This window comes from Cervus elaphus, chromosome 1 (genome assembly GCF_910594005.1).
Source record: "Cervus elaphus chromosome 1, mCerEla1.1, whole genome shotgun sequence".
In the NCBI taxonomy this organism is placed as follows: Eukaryota; Metazoa; Chordata; class Mammalia; order Artiodactyla; family Cervidae; genus Cervus; species Cervus elaphus.
Window position 1 is genome coordinate 37443945 of NC_057815.1, and position 18897 is coordinate 37462841.

Below are 18897 nucleotides of genomic sequence, written 5' to 3' on the forward strand. Positions count from 1 at the left end.
CGATTCTGATGGAGAGGCAGGGCTGAGTTTGCTGCCTTACACGTCCTTGGTCTTCCCCGTACAATGTCTCTTGGGCTAAGGGAACCACACTACACACAATATAGCATCAAGGTGCACCTTTTGAAGAGGGAGTCTTTTCCATTGCCTTTCCTAGAGAAGTGTTCAGTAACACAGGGATTTCATTGGGGATGGAATCTGTGTGGGTGGCAAGTTGTTTACTTGACAGTAATCGAATCCAGTACTTTGCTGAATTGGATCTGCTGGTGATACTCACCTAAGGGAATTGCTGCAAGTCGAGTCAATAAAGCAATTTCAAATGGAAGAAAACCTGAACTCCCTGTTTAAAGAATAAATAGACAAAGGATGTTTCCTGTGAAACATTGGTAATTAAAATGGACTTTGAAGAACTCTTGAGCTGTGGGAAGCAGATTTGGTTTTTCTCAGAAGTCATCTTTTATGAAATGTGACCTGAGTTTCTATCTCGTGCCTAATCTGAGCAGCACCCTTACTGTAGTCCCTGCTTCTCTGCCAGAGATGCGAGTTTGCGTAGGGTTTTGGGCAAATGAGGAAGCCAGGAGTAGAGAAGCTGGGAAAAGCCATAACACACTGAAAGGAAATTGAACTTGCACCATTTAGCTTGGTTTGATGATAGGAGCAGTTTCTTGCCTCGCAATAACCAGAGGAGTATTTTTTTTTCCTTTTTACTGCATTGCTTTAAAGAAAATTTTGTGAAATCTGGATTTATTTTTTAAAAACTTCCCAACTTTTCCCATTGTAAATAATGCTACTGACCCTGACCTGCCCAGCCGGTCCTACTTGTATAATGTCAGTGAGGGTCAGACTGATAGTACTATAATGATATTAGACACCCTTATCCCCACTTATAACCATGTGATCTCACCCCTAGAAAAATTCCCTTCAAGGCCCTGGGTGTTCCTGGGGGGATGTCTTCTCTCCTGGGGTCCCCTCTGAGTCCCCCTTTGTAGAGTGCAGCTCTGCATCTCTGTCTTGGCTTCCGTTGCCTTCCGCCCCAGGTCCAGTCTCTGTACTTTCAACCACAGTATAAATGCTCAGCTGATACCCAGTGAGTTTTGTTGAACACATCCTCAGGGCCCCAAATATTCTGTGCTCCTTGGAGTGTAGGTTACAATAAGGCCACATTGTCACGTGCGAAAGGGGAGTTCACTGCTTTCCAGGTTGTCATGCTTTTGTCTCAGGGACACCAGAGCAGCTTGGTTATGCCCCCATGTCACCCAGAGCCCATCGTCAGAAAGGTTCTTCTGATTTCTCCATGTCCGCACTCTCTCTGTGTTTAGCCCAAGCCCCTAGGTCTAAGCTGGGGATGGATCTGTGCGGTCTCTACCCTGCTGTATTCGAAATCACTGCTTCCCTCCAGCCTGAGTCAAATTGGTTAGCCTGGCTCTTTCCTATATTTAGAGAAATTCAATTGCTGATTGACTCTCCTTCTTCTAAGCTCACTGAATATGCTCGGAGATGTCTGAACTTGGATTCAAGCTACCAGTGCATGAAATAGGCAATTTATAGGGGAGAAGACTGAGATTCAGGAAAATGAGACCACCTACCCAGCTAGTAAGTGATGACTGTTCTGATTCTAGAACCCTTGTCCGTGTTCTTTTGGAAATTCCTGATGTTCAGCTGAAGACCAGTGTCAGCCAGTTTAGTGGCAGGGCTGGTGGGTTTGTGGGCATGATATTAAAATCTCAGCCTCAGCATTTTAAACCTTAACCCGAGGCATTAGCTGTACCCTTCACAATCTGCTTGCCCTTGAGGAAGGGTACTTTTCCAGTTGATTCTTCAGAGTGCTATTGAATTTCATTGGGTAAACCCTGAAAATCTATTGGTAGGTAATAGCTATGCCTCAGAAATTACGTAGAAGTTTAAAAGTTAGCTGGAAAATCCTCTCCTTATTCCCCGATCACAGAACTAAAAAGAGGCCTGAGAGGCTATTTTGACTGGAGAATTTGACCTCTTGAGTTCTTTGGAGGCCAGGTGGGCCTGGTTCCCAAATCTTTGCATACAATTGCTAAGAGCTTTATGTTTTGATAGAAAGTCAGATTTTTTTTTTTTTTTTTCTTTTCCCTCATTTGTGATATCTCTTGAAGTAGCATTGGGGACTTTCTCCATAACTGTTGTAATTAACCCTGAGTCAGAGGGAGCAGCGAACTACTCACAGGGGAAACAGCATTGATAAAAGGGATGGATGGACTTTTAGGGGAGGATATAGGAAAGCCTTGAGACAAAGGTCTACCTTGAAGTGACTACTGTATCATCAGCTACACTCGGTGCTGACCTGTCTGAAGAGTGACAGACCGAGGCATGATGCAGTCCCAGGCTGCCCTGTTTGTGATAGATGTGGATCAACCCAGAGGGACATGTCTAAAAATTGCAGATGCATTAAACACATTCTTTATGTTTTGGAATGTTTTAATATACTTCCTTGGCTTGCCTTATTTTCATAAATTTTTCCTTCTCTGAGGAAAATTTCAGCATTTCTCACTTGAATTTCAGTTTTTATGAGGTTGACATTTCCCTCAGTGTATTGTTGGCTATAAATTATTGAGATATATTAAATAAAGCTCTGCCTCCTGGGCCCCAAACACCCTGTAAAATGGATGAAAAATAAATGATTTAAGAAGAGTCTTGCTGATCTACAGAGCCAGTTACAAAAATAATGATGCCGAAAGGAATGTAGAAGTAGAAAATGGTCAACATTTTAAATTTAGTGTTTACCTCCAAACCCAGAGCGGTACTTTACAGAATTTTTTTTTTTTTTTTTACTAATTGTGGAATTCTCTAGTAACCTAAAAGTCATTTCCATAAAGAGAAAATATTATTAAGATTGTGCAGTAAGTTTTGCACATAAATATACTCATTCAGTTAGCATAGTTAATTCTTGCTGTTCTCAATCCTCTGCTTGTTGTTCTAGCTGCACACCCTTTCTGGTGAGTTCTCTCAAAACCGTATCTGTGTGTGACCGACTCTCGGATTCCCAGAGGTTCCCACCTCTTGGTTTAATGTCCTGTGACTTGTCTCTAACAAGTATAATATGGCAGAAGCGATGGAGCAGCACTTCTCTGATCACATTATTTGAGATTGTAATGTCTGCCTTCCTAAGCCACTCTCTCCTTTCCAACGTGGGCCACGTTGGAAAGTCCCATCCGGGAGGGACCTCCAGTTCCAGTGAGGTCCTCAAGCCCAACAGTCTGCAAGGAAACGAATGCTACCAACAAAGCAGGTCCCTCCCCAGTCAAATTCCAGAAGAGATCATAGCCCTGGCCGGCATCTTCATGGCAGCCTTGTAAGACCGGGGGGCAGAAGACCCAGCCAGGCTGTACTTGAACTCCTGACCTACAGAAACACTTAGCCAACAAGCATGGATTTGTTTTAAGCCACTAATTTGGTCATAATATTGTTACACAGCCACAGACAACTGCTACGTTTTGGTACAGACTTATCCTCTGAGTCTTACATCCATCTAATAATTTAATCATCCATTCATTATAAGTTTCTTGTGCATCTCCTACAACCCCAGGCTTGGTGTTAGGTGCTAGAGAAACGAAGAATGAATACCTCACAGCCTCTTTAAGCTGTATTAATAGTAAGTATTGTGGAAGGTTGGAGAAGGAAAATGGCAACACACTTCAGTATTCTTGCCTGGGAAATCCCATGGACAGAGGAGCCTGATGGGCTACAGTCCCTGGGGTCAAAAAGGAGTCTGACACAACTTAGCGACTAAAGAACAAACAATTAGGCAGGGAACCTAGCCTGTGGGTGGTGAAAGAGAAGGGTGATGTCAGGAATGACCCCCGAGCTGCAGGGACACCTGGACTGTATATAATAGTGACTGGGAGTTAACCAGGTGATGTGTGGGAAAGAATAGAGACATGGTGAGCCCCCAGACAGAGAGAGTGTGATGTTAGCAAAGGTGTGGAGGTGAGAAATGGCATGAAGTGTTCTGGGAGCTATAAGCAACAGAGTGAGGAGGTAAGAGGTGAGATCCTGGACTCAGAGATGAGTAGGCGTAGGCTAAAAGGTCTAGTACGCTGTTTTAGGGAACTTAGGCTTGACCCTCCAGGCAGAGTGGACTATTGAAGAATTTAAACATAATGATGAAAACACAGTCTTATTTTATTTTATTTATTTTTGAGGGAAGGGCCAGATTTGTTTGGTTTTTTTTTTTAATTAATTCTTATTGGAGTATAGTTGCCTTACAGTGCTGTGTTAATTTCTTTTGTACAGCAAAGCCAATCAGCCACACGTATATCTGCTCTTTTTGGATCTCCTTCCCATCTAGGTCACCGCGGAGCATTGAGTAGAGTTCCCCGCGCTATACAGTAGGTTCTCGTTAGTTATCTATTTTAGGCATAGTATCAATAGGGTATGTATGTCAATCCCAGTCTCCTAATTCATCCAGCCCTCTCTCTTTCCTCCTTGTAATTTAGAGGGAGAGCTCTGGCAACTGGGAAGTCTGAATTTGAGGGTACTAGGATGGAATCAAGCCAGTTAAGCTGCTGTGAATGTCTAAACTAGGGGTGTGGTAGAATGGAGAAAAAGGATAAGTATATATGAGGGGAACTCTACTAATTTGTCACTGATTCTGGGGTTGGAGGGCTTCCCCAGTGGCTCAACGGTAAAGAATGAGCATGCAGGGCAGGAGACATGGGTTTGATCCCCGTGTTGGGAAGATACTATGGAGGAGGGCAACCCACTCCAATATTCTTGCCTGGAGAACCCCATGGTCAGAGGAGCCTGGCAGGCTACAGTCCATAGGGTCACGAAGAGTCAGACATGACTGAGGCTACTGAGCACACATGTAAGGTTGGAGGAGAGGGACAGAGGAAATCAAAGACAACTTCTATGTTCCTAGCCTGAATGCACAGGCTCATCGATTAAAACAGAGAATAAAAAATAACAGGTTTGTGTACAGACAAAAAGAGGTCACTGTGAGGTGATGGATGTGTTAACCTTATTGTGATGGCCATTTTCCAGTATACACATAAATCATCACGTTGGACGTCTTCTGTACATCACATAATGATATATGTTAACTATAGCTCAGAAGAGCTGGAAAAAATAAGAAAAACAAAAAATAGGTTTGGCATGAAAGAGGATGTGTGTGTTAGTTGCTCAGTCGTGTCCAACTCTCTGTGACCCACAGACTGTAGGCCACCAGGCTCCTCTGTCCATGGAATTTTCCAGGCAAGAATACTGGAGTGAGGTGCCATTTCCTCCTCTAGAGGATCTTCCTAACCTAGGGACCGAACTCATGTCTCTTGCGTCTCCTGCATTGGCAGGCAGATTCTTTACCACTGAGCCACCTGGGAATAAATCCAATTATGGACATGTTGAATTTGAGTGCCTCTGGGATCTGCAAGGTGAAGATGTTCAACAGACAGTTGGTTGTATTGTTCACTGCGTTGTAGGACTTCCCTCGCCCCACTGCTGGGTCCTGTAGTGCAGAGGATGTGGAAATATATGTGGATTTCCTTGGATGGGGAAATGTTTTCCTCGTAGACGGGCCTGTTGCCATTGAAAGGTGGAGAGAGTGGTTAAGGAGGTATGTTGAGAAAGGTTTCCAGAGAGCCTGGTAGAAAAGGTTGTGAGAGGGGATGGGTGTTAGAAGGGTCACTGAGAGTATACAGAAGGAAGAGTTTAGACTGAGGTAGAGTTGCTCTTCCCTGGCACAGAAGTCTTGCCATCCAGCCGTGGCCTCTTCATGGGTTCCCACATTTATGGTATCTTTATATTGAGAAGGATGCTTGGCTTGTTGAATGGAACCCTGTGAAATTTGCTGTTTTTAAATTCAGAGTTGGAGTTGGCTTTCATTCTGTGGTTGTTTGGAGCAGATGGTGCAGACCTGCTTCCTCTTGACCTTTAAAGGAGCTGCGAGGAGTAGAGTCCAGTGACAGCCTGTTTCTGCTCCTCCCCGCCTCCCACGCAGGCCCCCTCAGCTTAACTGTAGATGCTTTCATAGCCAGCCGGCTGTGGGCTTGCTCCCCCGCCTTTGCTACTGAGCGAATAGTGGACTCACCTGACAAATAAAGACACCCCAACTTGGAGAAAGACATTATTTGCTTAGAGGTTCAAATAAATGAGAAGCATGGCTTTGATGACCTGAAATCTGCTGTCTCTGTTACTGGACTTTTTTTGTTCCCTTCTCATCATGAAGTCTTCATTCTCCATTGACTTTATTGTTACTTTCATGCTCTGGTCAAACAACCTGGAGAAGTAACTCGGAGATAGGCAGCATGGTAATAAAGCAAGAAAACAGAGTTTTAGGCTTCTTTCCCCACTTGCAGAGGAAATCATGATGGAGAAACTCTGCTATCTTGTGCTGTGCTGTGCTCAGTTGCGTCTGACTAGGCGACCCTGTGGACTGTATAACCCACCAGCTCCTCCATCCATGAGCTCCCCAGGCAAGAATACTGGAGTGGGCTGCCAGGCCCTCCTCCAGGAGATCTTCTGGACCCAGGGATCGAACCCACGTCTCTTACATCTCCCGCATTGGCAGGCGGTTCTTCACCACTAGTGCCAGCTGGGTTCAGCAAGTCATTAAATTTTTCTGGTCCTCAGTTGCTCTGTTAGTAAAATGGGCTAAATTATACTTTGCCAGCCATAAGACAGAGAGTCTCTTTTCATCTTTTTTAGATCTAAGACTCTTCTAGTGCTGTGGGGTCCATGGGAGAGTGTTACAGTTGTGTACTGCTGTCTAACAAGCAAGCCCAAAGTTCAGTGGCCTGAAACAGCTATTTTATTTTGCTTATGTCTTTGTGGACATGAGGAAGGATTTGGCTGGACAGTTTGGGCCTGATCCTTGTGGCATCAGTTTTAGTGGCCGGGCCTGAAGGACAGGGCTTCCCAGGTGGTGCTAGTGATAAAGAATTAGCCTGATAACGTAGGAGACACAGGAGATTCAGTTCTAATGCCTGGGTCAGGAAGATCCCCTGGAGAAGGAAATGGCAACCCACTCCAGTATTCTTGCCTGGAGAATCCCATGGACAGAGGAGCCTGGCGGGCTACCGTTATGCGGTCATGAAGAGTCGGACATGACTGAGCGCAGGACAGCAGCTGGAGACAGACTCCAGGACGACTCCCTCGTTTTACACTTCTGATGCCTCAATGCTTGTTGCCCTGCCTCTCCATGGCTCCTTCTGCAGGGCCTCGCCTTGGGGCTTGAGCTGGTCATGGCCCAGCCTTCTAAGGGTGGCCACTTCTTACGTGCCTCTCCCAAGAAGCAGAAAGTGTTAGGGCAGTTGAGGGCCTCACCTGTAACTGGCACAGAGTTACTTGCGCCAGATTTTGTTGGTCGAGGCACTGCAGGGCCCACCTCTTGATGGCAGGGGTACACTGCAGCTTCACCTGGGATTGGGGCGTAATGTGGCTGCCATCTTTGTAAAGTGTGTTCCATCCCATTAAACGGAGAAAAAGCTTGGTTTTAGGGATAATTATGTGAAACACTTGGCACTATAGCAAGTGCTTAATGAATGGTACATTATTACTAATCCAGTGGAAACAAAGGGCACACAGGAGTGATTAGCCAGGACCTCTTTCCTCGCCAGAACTCTATAAGGGAGCGTGTGTGGAACGGTTACTTAGGAGATAGAATAGATGAATCAGAACATATTAGAGAAGAGTGAGTACTGAATGTGAGTGTCTCAAAACGGTCTGGATAAAGTAGAAAATATAAATATATTTCTGCTTTCTAAAAGATTTTATTTCAAGAGTTTTTAAGATCATTTTGATTAAAATTTTCCAGACTTTAAAGTATTTGTCTCCAGGTTTTGTAGCTCTTGGTTGTTCCATTTAAAAAGATAATTCAGGAGCATTTCAGACAACATATTTAACAAGATTGTGATATATTCCCTTGCTGGTTGATACATCATGTTTTATGATACCATAGTGGCTGATTCCAGAGGATAATTGAAAATCAGTGTCTCTTTTTTGGCATTATGAACTAAATTTGGATATTTATGTTCATCTGTGTATAATGTAGTGATATTCCTTTTAAAGACCTAACCTACGTCCTTAGGAAAGTATGTGTACATTTCTTTTAAATAGTCTGTGTCTTTTTAAGCCTTGGCTTATGAAGAATTCTAGTTTTGGGAGTTAATTTAGAAAGATTCTTCTTCCTGTGCACTCATAAACATGGTTTAAATCATTCGCAGTTTGATAAAGGCTACGTTGTTTTATGTGGGATCCAAACTGTGAGAGAGAAGGTTTCCCATTGTTCTCTGTCCAAAAAGTAAATCTCACATTTTAGACTACAAAGTTCATTTTTTTAAAATTCCTATATATAAATTTCAGTATTTGGAAAGATTATGTTTGTATATCTTTTGCATTTCATTTCCTCAGTGTTCCCCCACATTTCCTTTGGACTAGCGAGTTCACAAAGTGTCAGTCAAGTTATTGAAATAGGTGAAGGAAGACAAAAAGTGGTGAAGTGACTGACCAACCTTCTTAGTAGAAGGGTTGCATACTTGCTGGAGACTCCTCCTAATCTTATAGCCTCAGTGATATTTTACTTCCAACATCTTGCCCCCCAGGCCCAGACCTGTGTTTTACCTTTAATCTCAGAAGTAGTGAATTATGGAAGTAAATAGTCCAAATACAAAGAAAGTTCTCAGTTGGTGAAGGCAAGCCTTCGTAGCGATGGTACTGACATGCCGCAGATCTGGGAAAGGAACAGAAGAGATCTCCTGCTTTGAAATTTCCCGCTTTCTCTTTCTTCCTCTGGGCCAGCTTGGTTGGCTTGAACTTGGGACAAATACATGGGACTCACATCCTGTCCTCTCTATGTGTAAATTACAAGACTTGAATTGGGGTTCTGTGTTTGATTCTGTATCTGCACAGACCAAGTGGGGATTTGATCTTCATTGGATTAATCCACTTGATAAAAGTGAGTCCCTCTCAGTGGTTTGTTTTGCGAGCACCTCGTCATGCCAAGTCGCTTCAGTTGTGTCCGACTCTGTGCGACCCCATGGACTGCAGCCCGCCAGGCTCCTCCGTCCGTGGGATCCTCCAGGCAAGGATACTGGAGTGGGTTGCCATGCCCTCCTCCAGGAGCACCTATGTTGCATGCAGGTATGCCGCCTGGCTTGGCCCAGAGGAGAAGCACCCTACCTCCTAGCTGTCATCTGCCAGGAAGGTGGGAGGCAATGCAAGCACAGTGCATGCACTGGTCCATACCAGTGATTTTTTATTGCGGTACAATATGTGTAACATTTTGCCGTTAGCAACATTGATTGCATTGACAATGTTGTACAACCATCATCTCCTAGTTCCAAAACATTTTCATCACTCAAAAGAAAACCCCAGACCCATTAAGAAGTTGCTCCCTGTTCTCACCTCCCCCGCCCATAGCAACCACCAATCTGTGCTCTATCTCTTTCAATTTCCCTATTCTGGACATTTCTGGACATAAATGGAATCATACTTATATGTGTGGCCTTTCGTATCTGGCTTCTTTCACTGAACATAATATTTTCAACACTGACGATTTTTATTGAATGCCTGTGATGTACTGTGTGCTGTATATGTAGTGAAAGAAAAAACCAGCATGTTCCCTGTCCTCATGAATTTCACGAATAAGTAAATGAGTAAACAAATGACCTTGAACCATGCTAAGTGCTACAAGAAGACAAATAGTGTACTGGGCTAGAGAATAATGAAGGGGGTGGTTGATACTTAACAAAAAGGTCAAGGAAGACCGCTCCAAGATAACAATGTCTAAATAGAAAACTGAAAGTTTAGAAGGAACCAGACCTCTGAAGAATCTGTTCAGTTCAGTCGCTAAGTCTTGTCGCACTCTTTGTGACCCCATGGACTGCAGCATGCCAGAGTTGACTGTCCTTCACTGTCTTTTGGAGTTTGCTCAAATTTGTGTCCACTGGGTCAGGGATGCTACCTAACCATCTCATCCTCTGCTGCCCCCTTCTCCTTTTGCCTTTAATCTTTCTCAGCATCAGTGTCTTTTCCAATGAGTCAGCTCTTTGCATTAGGTGGCCAAAGTATTGGAACTTCAGCTTCAGCATCAGTCCTTCCAATGAATATTCAGGGTTGATATCCTTAGTATTGACTGGTTTGATCTCCTTGCTGTCCAAGGGACTCCCAAGAGTTTTCTCCAGCACCACAATTTGAAAACATCAATTCTTCACCAGTCTGCCTTCTTTATGGTCCAGCTCTCACATCCATACATGACTACTGGGAAAACCATAGCTTTAACAGAAGGAATAGCATGTATAGGGGCTTCCCTGGTGGCTCAGTGGTAAAGAATCTGTCTGCAGTGGGGGAGACCTGGGTTCATTCCCTGGGTTGGGAAGATCCTCTGAAGGAGGAAGCAGCAACCCACTCCAGTATTCTTGCCTGGAGAATCCCACGGACAGAGGAGCCTGGTGGGCTATAGTCCATGGGGTCGCAACGAGTCAGACACAACTGAGTGACTAACACTTTCACTTTCATAGCATGTGCAAAGGCCCAGAGGTGGAAAAGAGTCTTGCAGCCTGTCACAGAAGGCAGATGTGGCTGAAGCAGAGGCAGCCAGGCTCTGATGTCATTCCAAAGACAGTGTGGTGCCAGTGGAGCATTCTAAGTGGAGAAGGAGCCTGAGCTAACGTCCTGGGTGCTATATGGAGGGCAGCAGACTGGCCAGTCGGAGACTGTTCCGGGCGTTTGTAGAGGATGTGCCAGAGATTCATCGCCATCTCCTAGTGCACGATTGTGTCTGCCTGTTGTTAATTTTGAGATGACTTTCCTGATTCTCAGATTTAGACTCTGCTCTCCAGCTGTGGCCAGGCTGGCCCTGCAGTTGTGGCCAAGCCTTGGGCTCAGAAGTCTTCAGCTACAGTGTAGGTTCTGAACTTGACATTACACCTACTGCAAAAGTTATCTCTGGGCCTTGTTCTGCCTCCTCTGGGGACCTCTCGATTGGTTATGCCGAGCTCTGCAGAAGAACTGCCTCGTTGCAAGGTGCCCCGTTCGCATGGTGCTGTGTTGGCACCCAGCGGGCCCTCGTGACTGCCAGGACTCAGCAGATTCACACCTTCTGCCCAGTCTCAGGGGCTGCTCACATCTCAGACACCATAGGCTTAGCTTTGCTAAAATGTCAAACTCATATGATCTGCTCAACAGGCATGATACTTGACTCCTTTCCAATTCTGTTGGTCCAATAGCCTTGTAGAAGAAATACAATATCAGGTTTAGTTTAAGTGGATACTTCAGTGATCTTTCAGGGCACCACAATATTCATTTAGGGCTCATCAGCATTACTTAAAAATCAGCCCTCAGAAGCATACTGCTTACACATACCATGTGTGACTAGTATCTCATTTGGTCCTTCATGTAGAAATAATACACTCTCTTTACCATATTTAGTCATGTATCTTCTCATAAAAGATAGAAGATGTTCTCATCATCTTGTTCCAGATTTATATGGACAGGTCTTCCAAGTGTTGAGACAGTTATAATCAGCTGTAGGAATTGAAATTATTTTCTATGGGAACCCTGACTGCCTTCTATTAAATGGCACGTCTAGAGTGGAATGATTGACATTCTGATGGAGTGGGGGGATGTGGAGATTGTAATCCTATGTTTCACTGCTCTCTCTTCCTCTCTGTGACACCTTCTTTTAACCCATTAGCACTCCTCAAGACAAGTTGTGATGGTGTACATTAAGGAATCAATTTCTTTGTGCCTCCAGGCAGGAATAACATGACTAGTAGATTATTGCTGGCTTAATCTTTTCAAAGAGTATATTTGGAAGTCAAATAATACATCTAAATTGATGCTCACTTTTAAGTCAGGTGGTAAAAACGAATAAGACAACCATAAACAAGTCAAAACTTAAAGTTATATCATTATACTTTTGACTCTTGAAAATATTTTCCTATAAGCTAGAACTTTATTTGATGTATCATTTCCTAAGTGCTTCCAGTGTTTTAGATTCTGTTCTAAATGTTTACGTACATCATTTTGTTTAATTTTCCGGTAACCTTTTTCAGTTGGTGTCATTGCTATGCCTCTTTTACTGGTGAGGAGATGGGGGCTTATCCACGACTATCAGATGTATCTCAATGCATTTTTTTAATTGAAGTATAATTGCTTCACAGCCCTGTGTTAGGTTCCGCCGTTCAGCAGAGTGGATCAGCTAGAAGTATACATGTGTGCCCTCCCTCGGCACCTCCCATCCCGCCCCTCTAGGCATCACAGGGCGCCGCACGTGGGCTCCTGTGCCTTAGGGCAGCTTCCCGCCGACTGTCTGTTTTACACGAGCTGGTGTATTTCCGTCAGCGCTGATCTCACCCTCCTCTTCCCTCCTGTGTCCACACGTTCTCAGCGCATCCTTGGGCTCTGTATTTCAGGTCCGCAAACGCTCATGGATCATTCAGCGCTAGGTCCCATGGGACGTTTTAAACGTAAAACAACATCATTTTCTTCTGAGGCACTTTGAATAGAAAACTTAAAAGTGTTGATAGCGTCTGGAAAATTAAAAAGTACATAATATTTTCCTTTATACATATAAATATAGTTGCATACAGAAATATTTTTAGGGGAGTATATGTACATGGTTGAGGAAACACACCCGTATGCCTTTGCTCTGCCATCTGAAAGGGCTTAAAAGAAATGGTGCTTCAGTAGCAGCGAGCACACTTAGGGCCTAGATCCTTGGAGAAGTGGCTGGTTCCAGAACAGGAGCAGGACACGTACAGCGTGAGCCGGGAGCATCTTGTAGCTCCAGAAAGTAAGGAAGGGCTCAGAAAGAAAGAAAACAAGAAAAGAACCACATTGATTGATGGGGACGGGTTAGCAGAACACAGGAGCCAACTGAAAGAGCTCCCAGGGGCCAAAGCTGGATCAGTGTGAACGACAAAATTAACAAAGTTGTATTGGATTGTAACCCAAAGTGCACATAAATATCCATGAGTTCATATTGATACAAGTAAATGATTGAATAATATATGAGGAAGAAGAGGCAAATTTCCCATGCAGAAGAATTCCAAGTAAATCATAGAGATACTTCTCTCTAGAGGATGAAGAGCATGCCTTCCCCTTCTTTAAGGATGAGATGCACATGCTCACTTCTTTCCTGCAATATGGAGAAGAGAGGAAAGAGCGTAACTTGACCATGGAGGAACCTGATAAACACAACCTCAGCCAAGGGATCAAGGACATTGTTGACAGTCGTAAATCGTGCTGGTAGGAGGTAGCCTTGAAATGACTGATGAAAATGGTACTTTACCTCTGTGGTCTTCCTCCCCAAACCCATAACCTCATTCTAGTGATGAGTCAAGTATCACACCAATCCCAGTAAAGGAGGCATCCTACGAAATACTGACCAGTCCTCCTCACAATTGTCAAGATCATCCAAACCAAGGAGGGTCTGAGATACTGTCACAACTATGAGAAACCTAAGGAAACTTGACAACTAAATGTATGGATGGGATTCCGGAACATTAGGGGACATTAGGGGCAAACTAAGTAACGATGAGTAAATGATGGACTTGGGTTATTGATCATGTTTTAATATTGGTTCATTAATTGTGACAAGTACACCGTGTAATGTAAGACATTAATAGTAAGGAAACATTGTAAAGGTTGATGTGGGGATTTTGTACTGTTTTCTCAAACTGAAACAGGTTTTTTTTTTAAATTGTCTATTATAATGATAATTTAAAACAACCAAGTCATACAGTATAGCTCAGGGAACCATATTCACCATCCTGAGATTAAACCATAATGAAAAAGAATATAAAAAGGAATGTATATATACATATATAATTGAGTCACTTTGCTATACAGCAGAAATTAACACAACATTGTAAATCAACAGTGCTTCAATTTACAAAAAAGAATAATAATTTTAAAAAGAACATGTGAGCATTTTAATGTGATTCATGAGAGCAGGTCTTTTGGCTGGTACTTGTCCCTTCATTTTCATAATGCATCTGTCTAATTTATCCTGTAAGTACAGAAAGTAGATGTGAATTTATTCAACCGGGATTGTTAGATAAGTAATTTTGGTAAAACAAAATCATATAAAGATCCTTTTGAACCCATCTGACTTTAGAAGATGAACAGTTCAGTGGAGGAAAAAAAAAAGTCTGTAAGCAGGCAGTAATTCTGTAATTTAATTTTAGTCTTTCAAAAGTCCACATAAAGTTATTAAGGTTATTTATATACAGAAATAAATTTGTTTCCTGTAGTAGTTGTTATAATGGATCTTAAATTGGCTTTTTGTCTTTTCTCTTTTACTTCTCTAATTACATAAGTCTTTGCCCATCACATTATGTTAATTTATCTCCACTACATCCACGTAGGACAGAGGAAAAAGAGGCGAAGTCCAGGGCTCCTGCTCAGGCCTCTCAGGATCAAAATGAGACCTCAGGCATCTCACTTTTGCCTCCTGTGCTTTGCCCACCATGAGCATGTTGGCTCGCTTTCAAGTTACACACTCCTTTAATCACATTTTCTCTTACAGAGTCAACCTCCATTTTCCCTGACGATTTTGGAGGGCAGGTTTTATTATAAATGTACTCATTTTAGGATGAGGAATGTGAAGCTTTTTTGGATCGTCTTTCCTTCTAGAAAAAGTTGGACTGTAAGAGAACTTGCAGTGTGGTGTGCACATTTTCTCTACAGCACTTTATGAAGTCTGTGGCTTTATCTCTGTGCTCTCCCCCAGCGAGGCTGTGAGCTTTTTGAGAGGAAGCCTGTCCTCCCTCTTAGGACAGAGTTTGAGACTTAGTAGATGTTCAGTAAGTAGAATTTGAATAAATAAGAGAGAGCAACCCAGTGGAATTAAGTGAGTTGTTTGTGACAAAGCTACTTGTTCTCAGTCCTCTCTTCATCAGGTCTTCCAGACTATGTTTCATTGGAAGCCCAGGGTTTCTTTTAAGGATTTGAGTGTCCTAGACAGGGAGGAAGTGTGGCGGGCCTGGAAAATAGCACAAGCAGGCACTTGGGTGACTCACCATTTGAAAGGCATGGCCCTAGTCAGGAATCCTTTACCCCTACTGTCCCTTTAGCAAATTGGCTTCTTGAATTGGCTTTATGATTCATGGATCAAATCAAAGTGTCTCATTCCATGAATGGAAAGTGCTTTTCATTCGACTCATGAATATTGTCACCATCATTATGTCATCTGGCATTTGAGATTGTGACACAGATGCCTCACTAAGCTCTGTCACCTGCATCAAATGCTGCAATTAGCTCCTTTCTCCTTTCCAGCCTCAGTGAGTTCACAGTCCCGTTGGTTACCATCTAAAGCTAAATTATGTCTTGCAAGACATGTGCCCCCTGATACGTTACAAATGATTGGCTCCATTAAAGAAAGTTCCTGGTGTCAAACAAGCTGGAGGATTTCTGTGTTAAACAAAATCAAAAGGCTTGCTTTGCTGGGACACTTCTGGGAGTCCTTTTAATGGTAACGCAAACTATAGCCTCCAAGGAGGTCATGAGTATACCACGTTTCCAAAACTTGTTTGAACATGAGTGATAGTGGTTAACAACACTGACTTCAAGGTGATAATCATCTGGATTATGCAATTTTGGGAAAGTTCTATAATTAAGCTTTAGTTTCCTCATCTTGAAGGTAGATATATTGATAATAGATGCCCTTAGGATTATTATGACATTTAAATGAATGATTGTTTATAAACTATTTGTCATGTGCCTAGCACTTGAAGTGTCCTTAATACATGATTGCTAATGGTAATGTTATTAATATTTTGGAGAATCTAGAGTTCTGCAGGACAGTTTTAGAAATGCTGGTCTGTGATCATACTGATCATTGATTTCATCCAGTTCTACAGATGAAACCAAGAATAAATTCCTGTGATTTACTTTGTAACCTGATATGTCTAACATAATCTTCCATCCTAGCTCTTCAGTCTTACAGAATATACTGTGAGTGATGTAGATGTTCTGTCTAAAGGGTCTCATTGCTGTACCTGGAATTTTTGATTGTTTTAGGAACTTCACCACTGGATGATGTGGGTTTTGGTGATTTGGACATAGAAGTACTAGTTCGTCTGTTCAGTTGAATCTTTGTGGCTCCTTAACGTCACATGATCCTGTGCAGTCCTACTCTGTCAAGAAGGCATAATGTATGGCTCATGTAGGGAGAGAAGAGGTTTTCAGCTTCATTTAGTGATTGTGCTTAATTTATATGTGGTTAATATTTGTATATCCAGTCCCATCACTTCATGGCAAATAGATGGGGAAACAGTGGCTGACTGTATTTTCCTGGACTCCAAAATCACTGCAGATGGTGACTGCAACAATGAAATTAAAAGACGCTTACTCCTTGGGAGGAAAGTTATGACCAACCTAGATAGCATATTAAAAAGCAGAGACATTACTTTGCCAACAAAGGTCCATCTAGTCAAGGCTATGGTTTTTCCCGTGGTCATGTCTGGATGTGAGAGTTGGACTATAAAGAAAGCTGAGTGCCGAAGAATTGATGCTTTTGAACTGTGGTGTTGGGCTCTAAAATCACTGCAGATGGCGACTGCAGCAATGAAATTAAAAGACGCTTACTCTTTGGAAGGAGTTATGACCAACCTAGACAGCATATTAAAAAGCAGAGACATTACTTTGCCAACAAAGGTCCGTCTGGTCAAGCCTATGGTTTTTCCAGTGGTCATGTATGGATGTGATAGTTAGACTGTGAAGAAAGCTGAGCGGTGAAAAATTGATGCTTTTGAACTGTGGTGTTGGAGAAGACTCTTGAGAGTCCCTTGGACTGCAAGGAGATCCAACCAGTCCATCCTAAAGGAGATCAGTCCTGGGTGTTCATTGGAAGGACTGATGCTGAAGCTGAAACTCCAGTACTTTGGCCACCTCATGTGAAGAGTTGACTCATTGGAAAAGACCCTGATGCTGGGAGGGATTGGGGGCAGGAGGAGAAGGGGATGACAGAGGATGAGATGGCTGACTGACTCGATAGGCATCACTGACTCGATGGGCATGAGTCTGAGTAAACTCCAGGAGTTGGTGAGCCCAAAAAAATAAAGTCTGACACTGTTTCCACATGTCATGATGTTTCCACATGATGATTAGATCTTCTTTAAGACAAATGTGTGAGTGTTAGTTGCTTAGTCATGTCTGACTCTTTGAAACCTTATGGACTGTAGCCTGCCATGCTCCGCTGTCCATGGGATTCTCCAGGCAAGAATACTGGAGCGGGTTGCCATTCCCGTCTCCATTAAGATAGATAACTAAAGCAGAATGCAGAAGGATCCAGAAGGAAACAAAGGAGATCCATAGAGATCAGTTAAAGGACAGGAGCTATTCAAGACTGGGCTGGGTGCAGAATGAGGTGTATTTCTGTTTAAAAAAATAGTGGCATGTGTGAACATCGTCCCAAACAGATGAAAAGGTTCTTACAAGTCAGTGGCCTTGGAGATGAAGAGATGAGGCTTAAGAGATTCTTAAGAGAAAGAACTGGCAGAATATGGTGACAGTTTGCTGCTGATGTTATTTTGGTGGGAGGATGACTCTGAGGCTTCTGGCTGTGATGATTGGAGGAGCGGTAATGCCACTGACCAAGACAGGGAGTGCCGTGGCCAGAGAGAAGGGCAGCGTGTTCTGAAAAGGGGATCAGTTGTATCTGAAGGAGGATTTTTCCAGTGTAAAAAAATGCAGCTCTGGCCCTAGCTCTCCTAAAGGCTCAGGCTTGGAGATGTAGGTCCAGGACTCAGCATCCTACCTGGGAAAAGGGGAGTCTTGAGTGAAGGGAAGGTAGCCAAGGAGAGGGTCAGAGCCCGGGTGAGCAAAGGGCCAGACTACCTTTCACGCTGGAGAGTGTCCTGGTTTAGATGGAAAGTGGTGTGACTATAGTATGTAGAATACCTGAAACATCAGTGTTTATTTACCAGGTGAAATGAAAGCTGAGAATAACTAGACAGAGAGGTTAAGGGAAATAGAATAAGCTGAGAATAATTAGATAGAGAGGTTAGGGAAAATAGAAGAAAGAGTGATGTCATACCAAATGGAATAGTGGAGAGAAAAGCTAGATTTGGTAGCAAATGAATCATTTCTTCAAGAAGTTTGTCTAGAAAAAGAAGAATGCACAGGGAGCCGGAGAAGGGCATGGGTTGAAGGAGAGCAGTTATTTCTTTGAAAGGAGACGTGAACATTTTAATGAACCCAAGGGAATTGGGCAGGGAAAGATGAGAGGTAGAGGAGAGAGGAGTGATTGATGGGCAGGATCCCAGAGGGAGACAGAAGGACATCAAGGGTACAGACAGGAGAAGGAAGTCTCAAATAAAAGGTATGGCTTTTTCTTTGTAATTGGAGGAACCGTAAGAAAGAGTGATAGGAATACAAATCAGTTTGGAGATAGTTGGGAAGAGAGCCTGAGAGGTGATAAAATCTCTTCCTCAGTGGCCTCTGTTTTTACCATCAAGGAAGATAAGAGGTCATTTGAGGATGGAGAGGGGAGAAAGGGGAGGACCTGGGTGCTTGAGAAGGTGGCAAAAATGTGGATAAATGAGAATGGCAACTGTTTTGATGCCTCCCTCACAAAATTGTTTTGGGGGGGTGTGCTGAAAGCAGAAACCACAAATTTTGCATTGGTCCAGTCAGCTAACTTTGTTTTTCTCCTGCAGCACCCAGCAAGCCCTGTGCCAGAGGGGCATCAGTGGATGGCTGGATTGAATCTCTCCTGGGCATGTGTGTCTACTGCAAGGATGAGGGGATGAGGCACTGGGTCGGAGAGTGATTATGCTCTAATTTGGAGATCGTGAAGTCAAGGAGCCTGGTTAACTGGAAGAACAGGGCAAGAAGAGGGTGTTGTCCCAGCAGATGGCAGGAGTTGCTATGGCTAGAACTGAATAGAAAAGAGGGGGATGATAATGGATCGCAGTCAGGTATTGCAAT

At 43.3% G+C, this 18897-nt stretch overlaps 1 protein-coding gene across 24 annotated transcripts in view; it reads left to right on the top strand.

Moving 5' to 3' along the window:
* Window positions 1-18897, top strand: part of NCAM1 (neural cell adhesion molecule 1) — a 346316-nt gene that overhangs the window by 99709 nt on the left and 227710 nt on the right. The gene's annotated exons all lie outside the window — the stretch shown is intronic.